The following is a 13,446-nucleotide window of genomic DNA, read 5'->3' as shown; positions in this document are numbered from 1 at the left end:
GGAAGCGGCCACTGCACTCCAGTCTGGGTGACAGAGTGAGACTTCCACTCAAAAAAAATAAAAATAAAAATAAAAATAAAATAAAATAAAAACCTAAAATTCAAGTATACACATAAAATTGTATCACAATACATGTTGAAAGAATCTACAATAAAGTTTTTTTGCTTTGTATATAAAAACTAAAAATTAAACACAGGTGACTAATATTAATACTATTTCCTCCAAATGTCTGCTTCATATGTATTTGTTAAATTAGTCCATTTGATTTATACATTTACTAAAATGTACACATTTCCTAAAAACTTATCATCAGGAAAAGATGTTCTTGTTGATTATATAAATAAGAGATTAAGTCATCTTCTACAGGTTTACCAAACAATAGAGTAAGAAAAAGTTCAGGAAATGTGGTCCTATGATGAGGTTTTCGTATGGTCAAAAATAAAAAAGTAAATAATGTTAAAAATTGGTAAACAAAAGAATTGAAACAAGAATTTTGTGGCATTTTTTAAAAATATGAGAGTGCTTCACACAAGCAGTAACCCTCTAGGTACAAAATATTTAATGTTTAAAATGCATAATAAAGTACGTTGTAGCTAACATGATGTGAGAGATTTAAAACAAATAATAATTGAGACAACCCTTTCATAAAAAACATTTATTGTTCACAATAGCTCTACACTTATTGAGATAGTCACCCTTATTGCTTGCATATCTTGACTGGCCAAATTCCACATGCAAGGTGAAAACACTGAAGACTTTTACTGGCAGCCACTTTGGTTCCAAAGTGATAATTTTTTTTCAGGGAAGCTGTATTTCTCATTCCTTTAAGACCTAACTCATTTGCCCTAAGAATTTTCTAGGTTCTCTCCTTTGACTGAGTTCCTCTAGGTTCTTAGAAGCTCATTTCATGTCTTTTCCATCATGTTCCTCCTCAAAGTTTTTTCTCAGATAGACACTAGTACCCTGCACAGCTAGTGATAATGTTACCCAAGTGAGACAATATTTGGATAAGTCTCAATAAGGTTTAGAAATTTTCAAGGATGTGGCAGATGTTTTGTGTTTTTGGCGGTTCCCTGCTTCCTACACTTACAATACCCATTTTTAAACATTTATTATGCAGAGACCAGCTTCATCTTGCTTAAATCTTTGGCAGGCATGTGAATAAATAACCTATCTGAAAACCTAAGATTGAAGACAAAGGAGTGAAGAAGTATGAGATAGGCCAAGGACTTTTCAAGTTCTGGTTGTAGTCTGCAGATATAAGGACCCTTCTTACAACTCAGGCTCTTCTGCTTCCAGAAAACCTCTGTTTTACTTAACACAAAATTTTATCACATATGCTTTGTGCTGGGCACCATTATAAATATTTGGCAAATAGAAACCCACTTATTTCCCATTAAAACCTGATAATATAATAAGCACTGCTGGGACCCATATGGAATACATGAAGAAACTGAAGGAAAGAGAGAAGCTAAGTAGCTTGCAAAGATTAAACAACTACTATGTATTAGGGTTACAGTCCAACACAAGGTGTTTTGCTTCAGGGTCATGTCTGTAGTCCAACAAAACTTGCTGACTTCCTTTTAGTTATCTCCATATTCAACCTATCCACATCTCTGAGGCCTGACTGTCTTCAATACATAAAAAAACCCACTGATCATGGCCATGGTCACCTACCCCAAAGGAAGATCTCAAAGAGCAAATAAATATAAGACATCAAGCACTTATCATTAACTGAAATTTAATTTGTCTTTTACCTATAGTGGCACCACAGTCATGTTTGAGTGTGTGTGTTAGTGTGGCACACAGGATGTTGTTCTTTGCTATATTGGCAAGAATATGAGAAATCCTCATCACAGCTAAGTCTTTTACTTCCTCATGTTTCAGCACTTGACCATGGAAATAAAGAACATGAAAACATCAAGAAAAGATTCGAGGTCACAGAAAATCAACCATGATCTGTCCTTCAAATCTGCCAACCCTGAGCAGTCAGAAACACAACCTCTATCAAACCATCAGTCATCTAATTTATTATGTATATAGAGTCTCAGAAAAGTTGTAAATTCCTCAAATCCAAAAGCAGAAACTACTTTCCTGTAGTTTCCTCCTCTATAAAGAAGACTTGTGCTTGAAATCCAAGAGGAGGGAAATGGTAGATTCTTACAGGCTCTGGGTAGTGCGCTGACACAAGGAAAGTCCAACATCAGAGGGATTCTCTTCCTGGTACTCCTGGGAGTGCTCACATTTGAGGTCCCCTTCCCGCAACAGGTTGGCAAACTGTCCAAGTCAAAGGCAGTCTCTGCTATTCCCCACAGTACCCAGATGCCCAGTTCCCATGGCCCTGAGCAACCCAGGAAGGAGCAGAGACTTTCCAGGAATGGTGATGGCAGATGAGAAGAAAGGACAGAGGTGGGAGGGGCAGCAAGTGGTGAGCCTGAAGCCGAACAATCTATGGAACACAGGTACAAGGAGGCAGCCATGTAAAATGTGGACTATCCTCCATAGGGAATTAGGATAGGGAGAAATAGATGTTGGTGGCCTTCTAATGTAATTTACTATGAAGGCCTCCTCCTTTGGCCATGCATACCCTGAAAGGAGCTTCTGGAAAGAGGAACTCCCATGAAAGAAGTGTCTAGGGACTCTACCCTACACCTTTCTGACTAAATTAATAAATTAACACTAATGCCACTTCGCAACTATTACCAGATACAACATGGTTATTGAGGAGGAGAATAATGATGATGACAGTTCAAGCAGCTGAACACATTTTGAAGATTTCTGACTTTCTGCTCAGCACTCGATAAAGCTGAAAGCATAATTCTCTATGTATTTGAAAAATATACCCTTTCCTAGTTTAATATAGACTATTTCTGTTATATTATTCCATTTGAACCAACACTTATATTGCAAGTTTCATGTTCTGTGAAATATTTTTAAGTGTGTTAAATATGTCAACTTTTAAAAGATATCCATCCATAGAAGGTAGTTACCTTCAACAAGAAAACTCAGGCACAGAATTGTGAAGTGACTTACCCGAAGTCACACTGAAATCACAATAAGTAGCACAGCCAGAATTTGCATCCGAAGACTGACAGCAGCATCCACGCTCTCTACCTGTCTACAAGGGTGTATTACCCACCTTGTAAATGCTGTAAAATTCTGAAACAACTGGAAAGAATGGAATGTTATAGGCAGATGAGACTGCATAGTATTAGACTCTCCCTGTCATAAAGAGATAGGTATTAGGATGCAAGTGACTGAAACACTATTTAATGAGTGTGTGACAAAAGCTTAAACTTCAAACTTCAGTCTTCTTCCAAGCCTGGTTTTCCTTCCATCACCTTTCTCTCTTTTCTCTAAGAAAATGCCAGCAGCTTTCTTTGTGGTGGTTATTTTGTGAAAACTTCCCACTGATAACCTAGTCTCTATATGAAGATAGTTTTTGCCATGTCTCCCTCCAAATGTCTACAGTCTCTCAAGTCTTCTAACCCCACCACACTTCCTCCATTATACAATCCACAGACAAAGTCAAACTCAGTCTAATGAGCACACTGTCTGTACTTTTAGTCTATGAGCCGGTTAAGCAATGAGATTTTGGTGCTGAAAAAAGTTTGATTTCTTCTTCTGAGACTTCCAGGGAGGAATCACTCTGGCAAGAACCATTGTCAGTGGTTCACTCTAACTTTATGGGCTGAAAGGCCAAATTTGGTTTGAGGAAAGACATAACGACTTTGATCTTCAAGATAAAAATTAATTACCTTTTATAGTTAGAAAAAAAAACATAGCTCAGAGCAGTCTTGACTACGTGTGGCATGCAAAATTTATCAGATCAAGAAAGGTATGAGTGTGGACATTGTTCACACCTCCCCTCTGCACCCCTGCTTAGGCACAATTGTTTAAAAGCATTTTATTCCTGACTAGCTGCCTCACCCATTATCTTTATGTCCCTGGAATTTGTGATACAAAGAACAATGTATAGCCAATTACTAGTTTATGTTATTTTAATTTAAGTTCTTGGAAAATATCTTAGAAACCGTCTTTTCTTTGTTTCTTTAATAATCAGTTTGTAACTGCAGCATATATTCAGGGCAACTTGAATCTATGCTCCCAGGTTGCATTCTTCAATTTTGGCCCAAATAAACTCTCTACTTGTATTAATTTGGCCTGATTTTTTCCCTTTCAGGGACTAAAAGATCCCTGAACCCTAAAACATGTAAAGCTAAACAAATAACTCTGTTAAAGCCACCGTTACAACATTGGCCTTTTTAAACACACATTGATACTAGCCACAGAATTAGAGAAAATAAAAGCTGCTGTAAAAGCTGAGACTGAATAATAAAGAAGGAGCTTGGTTCCCAGACGCAATGCTCTCCCCTCTTCCAAGGCATGGTAAGTCCACAAATCTAATCTGAACTCAGAATTTACGTGGGGAAAGTATAAAAGAGGTAGCCACATAACCTTTAAACCAATACCATCATGTGAGGATGAATATTAGCCAGGGTCTGGATGAATCAAGATAGAAGGAAAATCAGGGAAAGTTATAATAGCTGTCCCCCGTAAAATACATGTAGAAATTTAATTGAAGATTGTAATAGCATTAAGGAGTGGGGCCTTTAAAAATTTATGGAGCCATGAGGGCTCAGCTCTCATGGGTGAGATTAATGCCATTATAAAAGGGCTACTTTCAGTCTCTTTTGCCTCTTTGTCCTTCAGGGTTTTGCCAGTGATATTGTAGCAGGAAGGTCCTTGTGAGATGGCAGGACCTTGATGATCAACATTTCCTCCTTCAGGACTGTGAGAAAATAAATTTCTGTTCATTGTAAATTAGCCAGCCTTAAGTGTTTTGTTCTAGTAGCATAAAATGAACTAAGATAGAAATAAGTAGCATAAGTGCAGTAGTTAATAAATATAACAAACACCTAAAAAGGTGTGTCTGCTTTGATGCTGGGTATTGGGCAAAGTCTGGACGTGTTTAAAGAAACAGGCTAGAAAAAGTCTAGATTGCCATCAGTGAAGTATTAAGTGCTATTCTAGTGAGGACTCTGAAGAAGAAGAGAGCTGTAGACAAAACCCAAATCACTGTCAAGATTGCTCAAGTGGCTTTGAAGAAAATATTCGTAGCAATGTGGATGGTAATTCTGATGATGTCTCAGATGGAAATGAGGAACATAGTATCACATCCTAGAGTAAAAGTCATGCTTTCTATAAAGCGGCAAATAAACTGAATGAATTATGTTCCTGTTCCAACATATTGTGAATGACAGAACTTAAGAAGCATGAAGTATGATATTTGGTGTAAGAAATACCTGAACAGCAAAATATTTAGGGTGCTATATGGCTTTTTAAAAATGCTAATTGTAAAATTTTTTATTTTATTTTGAAGATGGGGGGTACAATTCAGGATTAGATACGTAAGTGGTCATCATACAGGTGAAGTTTGATTCTCCCATTGATCTTCAATTTGCCTGATCTGAGTTCAGGTACTCTTATTAATGTCATGTGCCCCACCTCCCCATCCCCTGGCAGTTTCTCACTACTGCCAATCTCTTTCCTGTAGTATTATGATAAATGTTCAGATTCACTTTAGAGTGAGAGCATGTAGTATTCAGTTCTTTGTTTCTGTGATAGATCACCGAGTATGATAGACTCTAAATCCATAGTAAATTTTGAGAAAAGACAAACAACTTGAAGATGGAATTTATTTTGAAAGAGAAGCAGAAGATAAATATTTCAAAACTTCTCAGTCTGGCGGTTTTTAAAAGAAAGAAAAGGCATACTCAGTAGAGAAAGCCTAGAGTGTGACTAAGCAAACTTTTGATAACGGGATGCATATGGGAAAAAAGAAGCCAGATAATATTTATCAAGATAATGGAAGAATGAGCACAAAAGCATTTTGAAGATGATTGGTGCATCCCCTCCCATCACAAACCTGGAATGCCAGTCCCTTGGGGACAGAATTACATCAAAATACGGACCTTGGACACCTTGAGACCTTGATGCTCACTACCTAAGGCTGCCTCACATCTCATGCCTATGAAACTGGCTAAATAAATTGATAGGGCCATGAGTAAAACCTGTAGAAGAAACCTAAGCCCTACAAAGGTATAGCCATGGTTAGAAACAAACACATCTGTTGTTTCTAAGTTTACTTTCTTCCTCATGTGATAGGTTGCACAGACACTTCAGTAAAGAACAACCGAATATCTTCATATTCTCACACTTGGAGGGAAGAGCAGCTGCACCCAAGGTTGGTAAACATATTTTACCTTAATATTTCTTAAACAACAATTCATCTAATCTCCCTGATGGTGTCCTGAAGTTTATTTATTTAATGTATACCAAAGTCAGCATTTATTATAAGTTTACTTTTATGGCTTTAATGGGAGCAAACTCATAAAGAAATTTTTATTAAAATCATTGCACATTTAAAAAATATATAAATCCTGTATATAAGTTGCACATTTTTCCTTTCCAGATTGTATGATTTCTGTTCAGTGTCATTTTCCATTGCAGTTATATATATATACATATACGTGTATGTATATATATATGTATATATATATTTTTTTAACTGTGTACATTTGAGGTTTACAACATGGTGTCATGGGATACAAATAAATAGTAAAATGACTACCATTGAGATGAACATATCTGTTATCTCACATGTAGTTACTTTTTTTGTGACAAGAGCAGCTAAAATCTACTTATTGACCCCAAATCCATAATTCAATACAATTGATCAACTTCAGTTATCGTGGGTCATTAGGGACATCCCTTCTGCATTGTTCACAGGATTTGTAACTTCCCCAATTGCTTCTATATATAGCATAAAATGAAGAGTGGTGTTTGAGTTTTTTTTTCAGATTCTGCATTTTGGTAGACTATCTGAACCAAATCGGGTCAGTGACCCAACATGTCCTTTTCATTCCCCACCACTGCTTCATTCTCTAGCTCTGCACATTTGAGCTCTTTTATTAAAAAAAAAAAAAAAAAGAATTTCATGCTTCAGTGAGATCATGTAATATTTTGCTATCTGTATCTGGCTTCATTCACTTTGCATAATGAATGTCTTCTAGGTCCATTCATGTTGTGGCAAATGACAGGATCTCCTTTTTTGAGGCTTGATAATATTCCATCATGTATATACCAAAATTTTGTTATCCATTAAGCTGTCGATCGCCATTTAGGTAAAAGCTATAAACTAAAAATTTCTGCATGGCAAAGAAAATAATTTAAAAAATGAAAAGGCAACCTATGGATCAGAAAAAAATAATTGTAAGCCATATAACTGATAAAAGGTTAATATGCAAAATTTGCAAAGAACTCTAACAACTCGACAGCAGCAGAAGAAATAACCTGATTTTTAAAATGGGCAAAAAACCTAAACACTCAAAAGAAGATATAACAATGACAGGTATATGAAAAGGTACTCTGCATCACTAATCAAAGGGAAATGCAAATTAAAACCCTGTCAGATGCCACTTCACATTTGTAAGGATGGACATTGTCAAAAAGACAAGAGATAGCACATGTTGGCAAGGGTATAGAGTAAAAGGAATCCTCATACACTGTTGGTGGGAATGTAAACAAGGATAGCCATTATGGAAACCAGTATCTAGGTTCATACAGAAATTAAAAATAGGACTTTCATATGACCCAGGAATCCCCCTTCTGGATATATACCCAAAAGAGATACAATCACCACCTTGTAAAGAAATCTGCACCATAGCCATGATCCTGAAGTTTAATCAGCTGAAGGACTTGAGTAGCTTTGGTCACTAGGGACATCCCTCCTGCATTGTTCACAAGATCTGTAACCTCCCTAATTACTTCTATACATAGCATAAACTGAGGAGTGTTGTTTGAGATTTTTTTTTCAGATTCTGCGTTTTGGTAGACTATCTGAACAAAATCAGGTCAGTGATCCATGAAATCCACCAGGAAACTGACGTGGTCCAGAAATACAATCTCAACACCTCTGTGACTCAATTCCCCAACCAATCAGCAGTACCAGTTTCTTAACTCCTTGACTTCCAAATTACCTTGGAAAAACCCTAGCTTCTGAATTCTTGAGAAGGCAGCTTTGAGAAATGTCTCCCATTTTTCTTCCTCATCTCCTTTGTGAGATTAAACGTTTCGTCTATTGTAACAGCAGATGTCAGCCTGTTTTTCTGGACAACCTGCATAAGAGTGCAGTCGGCTCTATACATGAGCAGTACTCTCTAGCCATCCCAGAAGTGGCTTAAAGGAGCTCAGATGTGGTTCTGGCCCACTCCAGAAGGTTAGACAACAAATCTTGATAGTGTCAACAGGGTGCTAATTCTGCAGACTTGCTGATTGTAGAAACCATGGAAGCATGACTGCTTCCATCTTGATTTCAGAGAACGACTCAGAGAGCCTCAGGTCTCGAATAGAAAATTGACACAAGGACAGGACAACCACAGAGATTACCGAATAGGATAATTCTTAATGACACATTAGTGCTAAGTTTCCCCAAGACTACAGAACTGTAGAGAACTACCAGCGTGTAATCCCAGCTTCAGAGGACTGCAGGCATGAGATTCCAAACTCTGAGAACTACTGTATGGGCTATATACAGCAAAGTCATGGGGCCCAACCCCTGACCCAGTATGTGTGGAAGCTGGGCTTGGAACCAAAGAAGGTTCTTCTCAAACTTTAGTATTTAATGTGGCTTTTCTTGGTGGGTTTTGGATGTACTTGGGATCTGTTATTCCTTTTTATTCCCAGCTGCTCTCTTTTTTTTATGGGATTGTCTACCCTGTGCCTGTATTTTAGAAGTATATAACTTGGTTGGCTACATAGGTTCACAGCTGGAGAAGAATTTGTTCCAGAATGAATCATACCTTGAATCTTACATATGTATAATTTTGATGATAATTAGATGAGAATCTGGAGCTTAGACTTTTAAGATAATGCTGGAACAACGTGAGACTTTTGAGACTATTGGGATGAAATGTGAAAATAGTGGAGGGGATTATGATGGCCAATATGAGGCCTCTAGAGTGAGTTTTTCCTACAGAGTACACTGAGATAGACAAGAGTTTCCTCAGCACACGGAGAGGAACAAGACCAGCAACATGCCCACTACTCTTCAAACAGGCAATAATAACCTCAGAGTACCAAAGAGAAAAATACATCAACCTGGACTGGAACTAAGAACTCAACCCTTGCGGGCTACACAGCTAGCTGGCCTTGGGGAGACAGGCCTCAAAGGCAAATTCCTCAGCTGCAAAAAAGCTCCTGGCTGGAGTGGGGTGCCATGAAAACACCTGAGGCCCTGAGGCCAGTTGTACTTTGACATTCGCAAGGCAGACTACCTGAGGCCAAGGTGGGCAGCCAGATGGGACTCAGTACTATACAACCTCTCACTTCCCCTGTAAACACTTCTATACCTGCCCTGAACAACAGTGTTACTCTAAGTGGCCTGGTATTACCTCCTCCTCATCACTGGGGTAGCCAAGAGTGCTCTTTTGTCTTGTAGTGTGCTCAAGCTCCTTCTTTCCATGACCTACACTCCCCTCAAAGGCTCAAAACAGAGCCTTATCCTCTGCCTTGGTTGCCTGGGCAATTCCTTGAAGCAACACATGCCAGGAGAAAGATCACAGCCACCATCACAACTGACTTTCTCCCACAAATGTCACCTCCTGGACATGAGCCAACATAATAGCCCACCACATTGAGTATAATACTCAGCTTTGGGGAAGTCCTTATCCCAAACCACAGCAAATATTACTTTCCAAGCTATTCTGGCCACTCAGGATGCCATGAGCCCATGTAGGTTCCCAGCACAGAATCGCCACAGCTAGCAAATGAGAAACTCACTACATCAAGGCTATATATAACCCAGGGAATGCCACAGTGCCTACATCGGCTCCTTGCCAACCTCAAATAAGAAGAAATGGTCTACTCAAGGGAGAAAGAACCAGAAAGATAATTCTGATAATGTGAAAAAAGAGCTCCCCAAAAGACCACAGAAACTCTTTAGCACTGAACCCTAACCAAAATAAAATTTTTGAAATTCCAGACATATAATTCAAAAGACTGATTACAAAACTGACCAATGAACTTCAGGATAAAATTAAAACCAACATAAAGACATTTTAAAAATATTCAGGACATGAATGAAAAATCCTCCAAAGAGACAAACACCACCATCAACAACAACACAAAACTAAAATTCTGGAGCTGGAATAATCATTTAGGAAAGTGTAAAATGCAGTGGACTGTTTTAACAGTAGATTAGAACAAGCAGGATAAAGGATCTCAGAACTTGGAGATGAGGTTTTGGAAGTAACCAAATCAGACAGCAAAAAAGAAAAAAAGAATCAAGAAAATGGAATAAAGACTCCAAGAAAAGTGGGATCATGTAAAACATAAAAACCTAAGAATGATAGGTGTTCCTGAGGAAGAAGAGAAAGCAACTGATCAATATGCCCAAAGAACCACCAGAAGATTCATTGCAATGAGGCCATCCCGAAGGCACATAATCATCTGGTTATGCAAAGTTAATGAGAAGAAAATAATTTTAAGAACAGTGAGACAAAGGCATCAAATAACTTACAAATGTAAACCTATTAGACTAGCAGCAGTCTTCTCAGAAGAAACTCTTCAAGTCAGAAGAAACTCTTCAAGCCAGAAGGGATTGAGACCTCAACAACATCTCATCAGACAGAATAACATTCAGTCAAGGATTTTGTACCCTGCAAAACTAAGTTCATAAATGAAGATGAAATGAAGCATTTCCCAAATAAGCAAATGCTGAGGGAATTTGTCACCACTAGTCTGCCTCTATAAGAAATACTCAAAGAAGTTCTATATACTGAAACAAAAGGTTGAAATACACTAGTAGAAAAATGCTGGAAACCATAAAGCTCATAGGCCATATGAAACATCAACACAATAAATACATACATATATACATACATGCATACATAAAGCCACCAGATAACAAGTATGATGAATGGTACTTTACATGTCATTAACAACTCTGAATGTAAATGGTCTCAATGTTCTACTAGACAGATACAGACTTGAAGAATGTATTTTTAAAAAAAACACATAACCCAAATATCTATTGCCTTCAAGAGACCCAATTAACTCATAAAAACTTCTACAAATTCACGGTAAAAGGGTGAGGGAAAATATCCCATGCAAGTGGAAACTCAAAATGAGCTGGAGTAGCCATTCTCATATCAGAAAGAACAGACTTTAAATTAACAACAGTAAAAAAAGACAATGATAGTTATTATATAATTATAAAGAGATTAATCCATTGGGAAGACATTACAATTTTAAATATATATGTACCTAGCACCAGAGCCCCCAGCTTTATAAAATAAATTTTACTAAACCTAAAGAAAGAAACAGACAGCAATAAAACAATAGTGGGCAACTTCAGCACCCCACTAATAGCAACAGACAAATCATCAAAGTATAAAGTCAACAAAGAAATATTGGAATTAAATCAGACTCTAGAACAAATGTAACTAACAGACATCTACAGAGCGTTCCATTTTCAAACTACGGAATATGCATTCTTCTGATCAACACATGCAATATCTTCCAAGATAAACCATATGATAGGTCACAAATCAAGTCTCAATAAAATAAAATAAATAAATAAAATCACATCAAGCACCTTCTCAGACCACAGTGGAATACAACTAGAAATTAACTCCAAGAAGAACTCGTAAACCCAAACAAAAACATGAAAGTTAAACAATCTGCTCCTGAATGATCCTTAGGTCAACAAAGAAATCAATAATATGGAAATTTAAAAATTCACTGAAATGAATGAGAGCAATGAAACAAGTTATCAAAACCTCTGAGACACAGTAAAGCTGTGCTCAAAGGAAGACCTATAGTGCTTAAGGCCTACATTAATAATTCTGAAAGACTACGTATTGACAACTTAACATCACACCTCAAGGAACTAGAAAAACATGAACAAACCAAATCCAAAGCCAGCAGAAGAAAATAAATGACAAAGATCAGAGCAGAACTAAGTGAAATTTAAATTTAAAAAAATACAAATGATCAATTAAACAAAAAGTTGATGATTTGAAAAGGACAAAATTGAGAGACCACTAGCTAAATTAATCAAGAAACAACGAGAGAATATTCGAATTAGCTCCATCAGAAATGAAATAGGAGATATTACAACTGATATGACAGAAATGCAAATCATCATTCCAGACTATTATGAACACTTGTATGCAAACAAACTAGATAGTCTTGAGGAAACTGATAAATTCTTGGAAACATGCAACCCCCCCACAATCTTAAATCAGTAAGAAATAGAAATGTTGAGCAAACCAATAATGAGTAGCAAGAATGAAGTAATAATTAGAAGTCTCCCAACAACTATAACAAAAAATTCCAGGACTTGATGGATTCACAGCTGAATTCTACCAGACCTCCAGGCTTTAATTTTACTGAAGTATTTCACAAGATTGAAGACGATGGAATCCTTCTTAATGCATCCTATGAAGCCAATATCCCTCTGATACCAAAGCCAGGAAAAGACACAAGAATAAAGAAAACTACAGACTAATATCCCTTATGAACACAGATTCAAAAACCCTCAACAAAAGTATTAGCAAACCAAATTCAAGAGTATGCACACAAATACACCATGACCAAGGGAATTTTATCCCAGGACTGCAAAGGTGGTTAAACATACACAAGTCAATACATGTGCTCTACTACATACACAGAATTAAAAGAAAAATTCCACGATCATTTCAATTGATGCAGAAAAATTATTTGATAAAATCCAGCATCCCTTCATTATAAAACCCCTCAGCAAAATAATAAAAGCCATATATAACAAACCTACAGCCAATGTCATACTGAATGAAGAAAAGTTGAACGCATTCCCCCTCATAACCAGAACAAGGCAAGGATGCCCACTTTTACCACTATTCTACATAGTACTGTAAGCCCTATCCAAAGCCATCAGGTAAGAAAAATAAATAAAAGGCATCCAAATTGGAAAAGATGAAATAAATCAAACTATCTCTGTATGCTGACAATATGATCTTATACCTAGAGAGTCCTAAAGACTTTTCCAAAAGACTTCTGAATGTGATAAATGAATTCAGTAAACTTTCAGGATGAAAAATCAACACACACAAATCAGTAACACTTCTATACACCAATGGTGACCCAGCTAAGAAGCTGAGAAACAAATATAAAACTCAATTGCAATAGCAGCCCCAAAGCTAAAATATCCAGGAATATATTTAACCAAGTAGGTGAAAGCTCTCTAGAAGGAGAACTACAAAATGTTGATGGAAAAAATTATAGAGGATATGCACAAATGGAGAAATATTCCATGACCATGTATTGGAAGAATCAACATTGTTAAGATGATCATATTACCCCAAATAATCTACAGATTCAATGCAATCCCTATCAAATTAC

Source organism: Carlito syrichta, unplaced genomic scaffold, assembly GCF_000164805.1.
Source record: "Carlito syrichta isolate Samal-C Ts95f unplaced genomic scaffold, Tarsius_syrichta-2.0.1 Scaffold306700, whole genome shotgun sequence".
NCBI classification, from domain to species: domain Eukaryota; kingdom Metazoa; phylum Chordata; class Mammalia; order Primates; family Tarsiidae; genus Carlito; species Carlito syrichta.
This window is presented reverse-complemented; position numbering follows the sequence as displayed.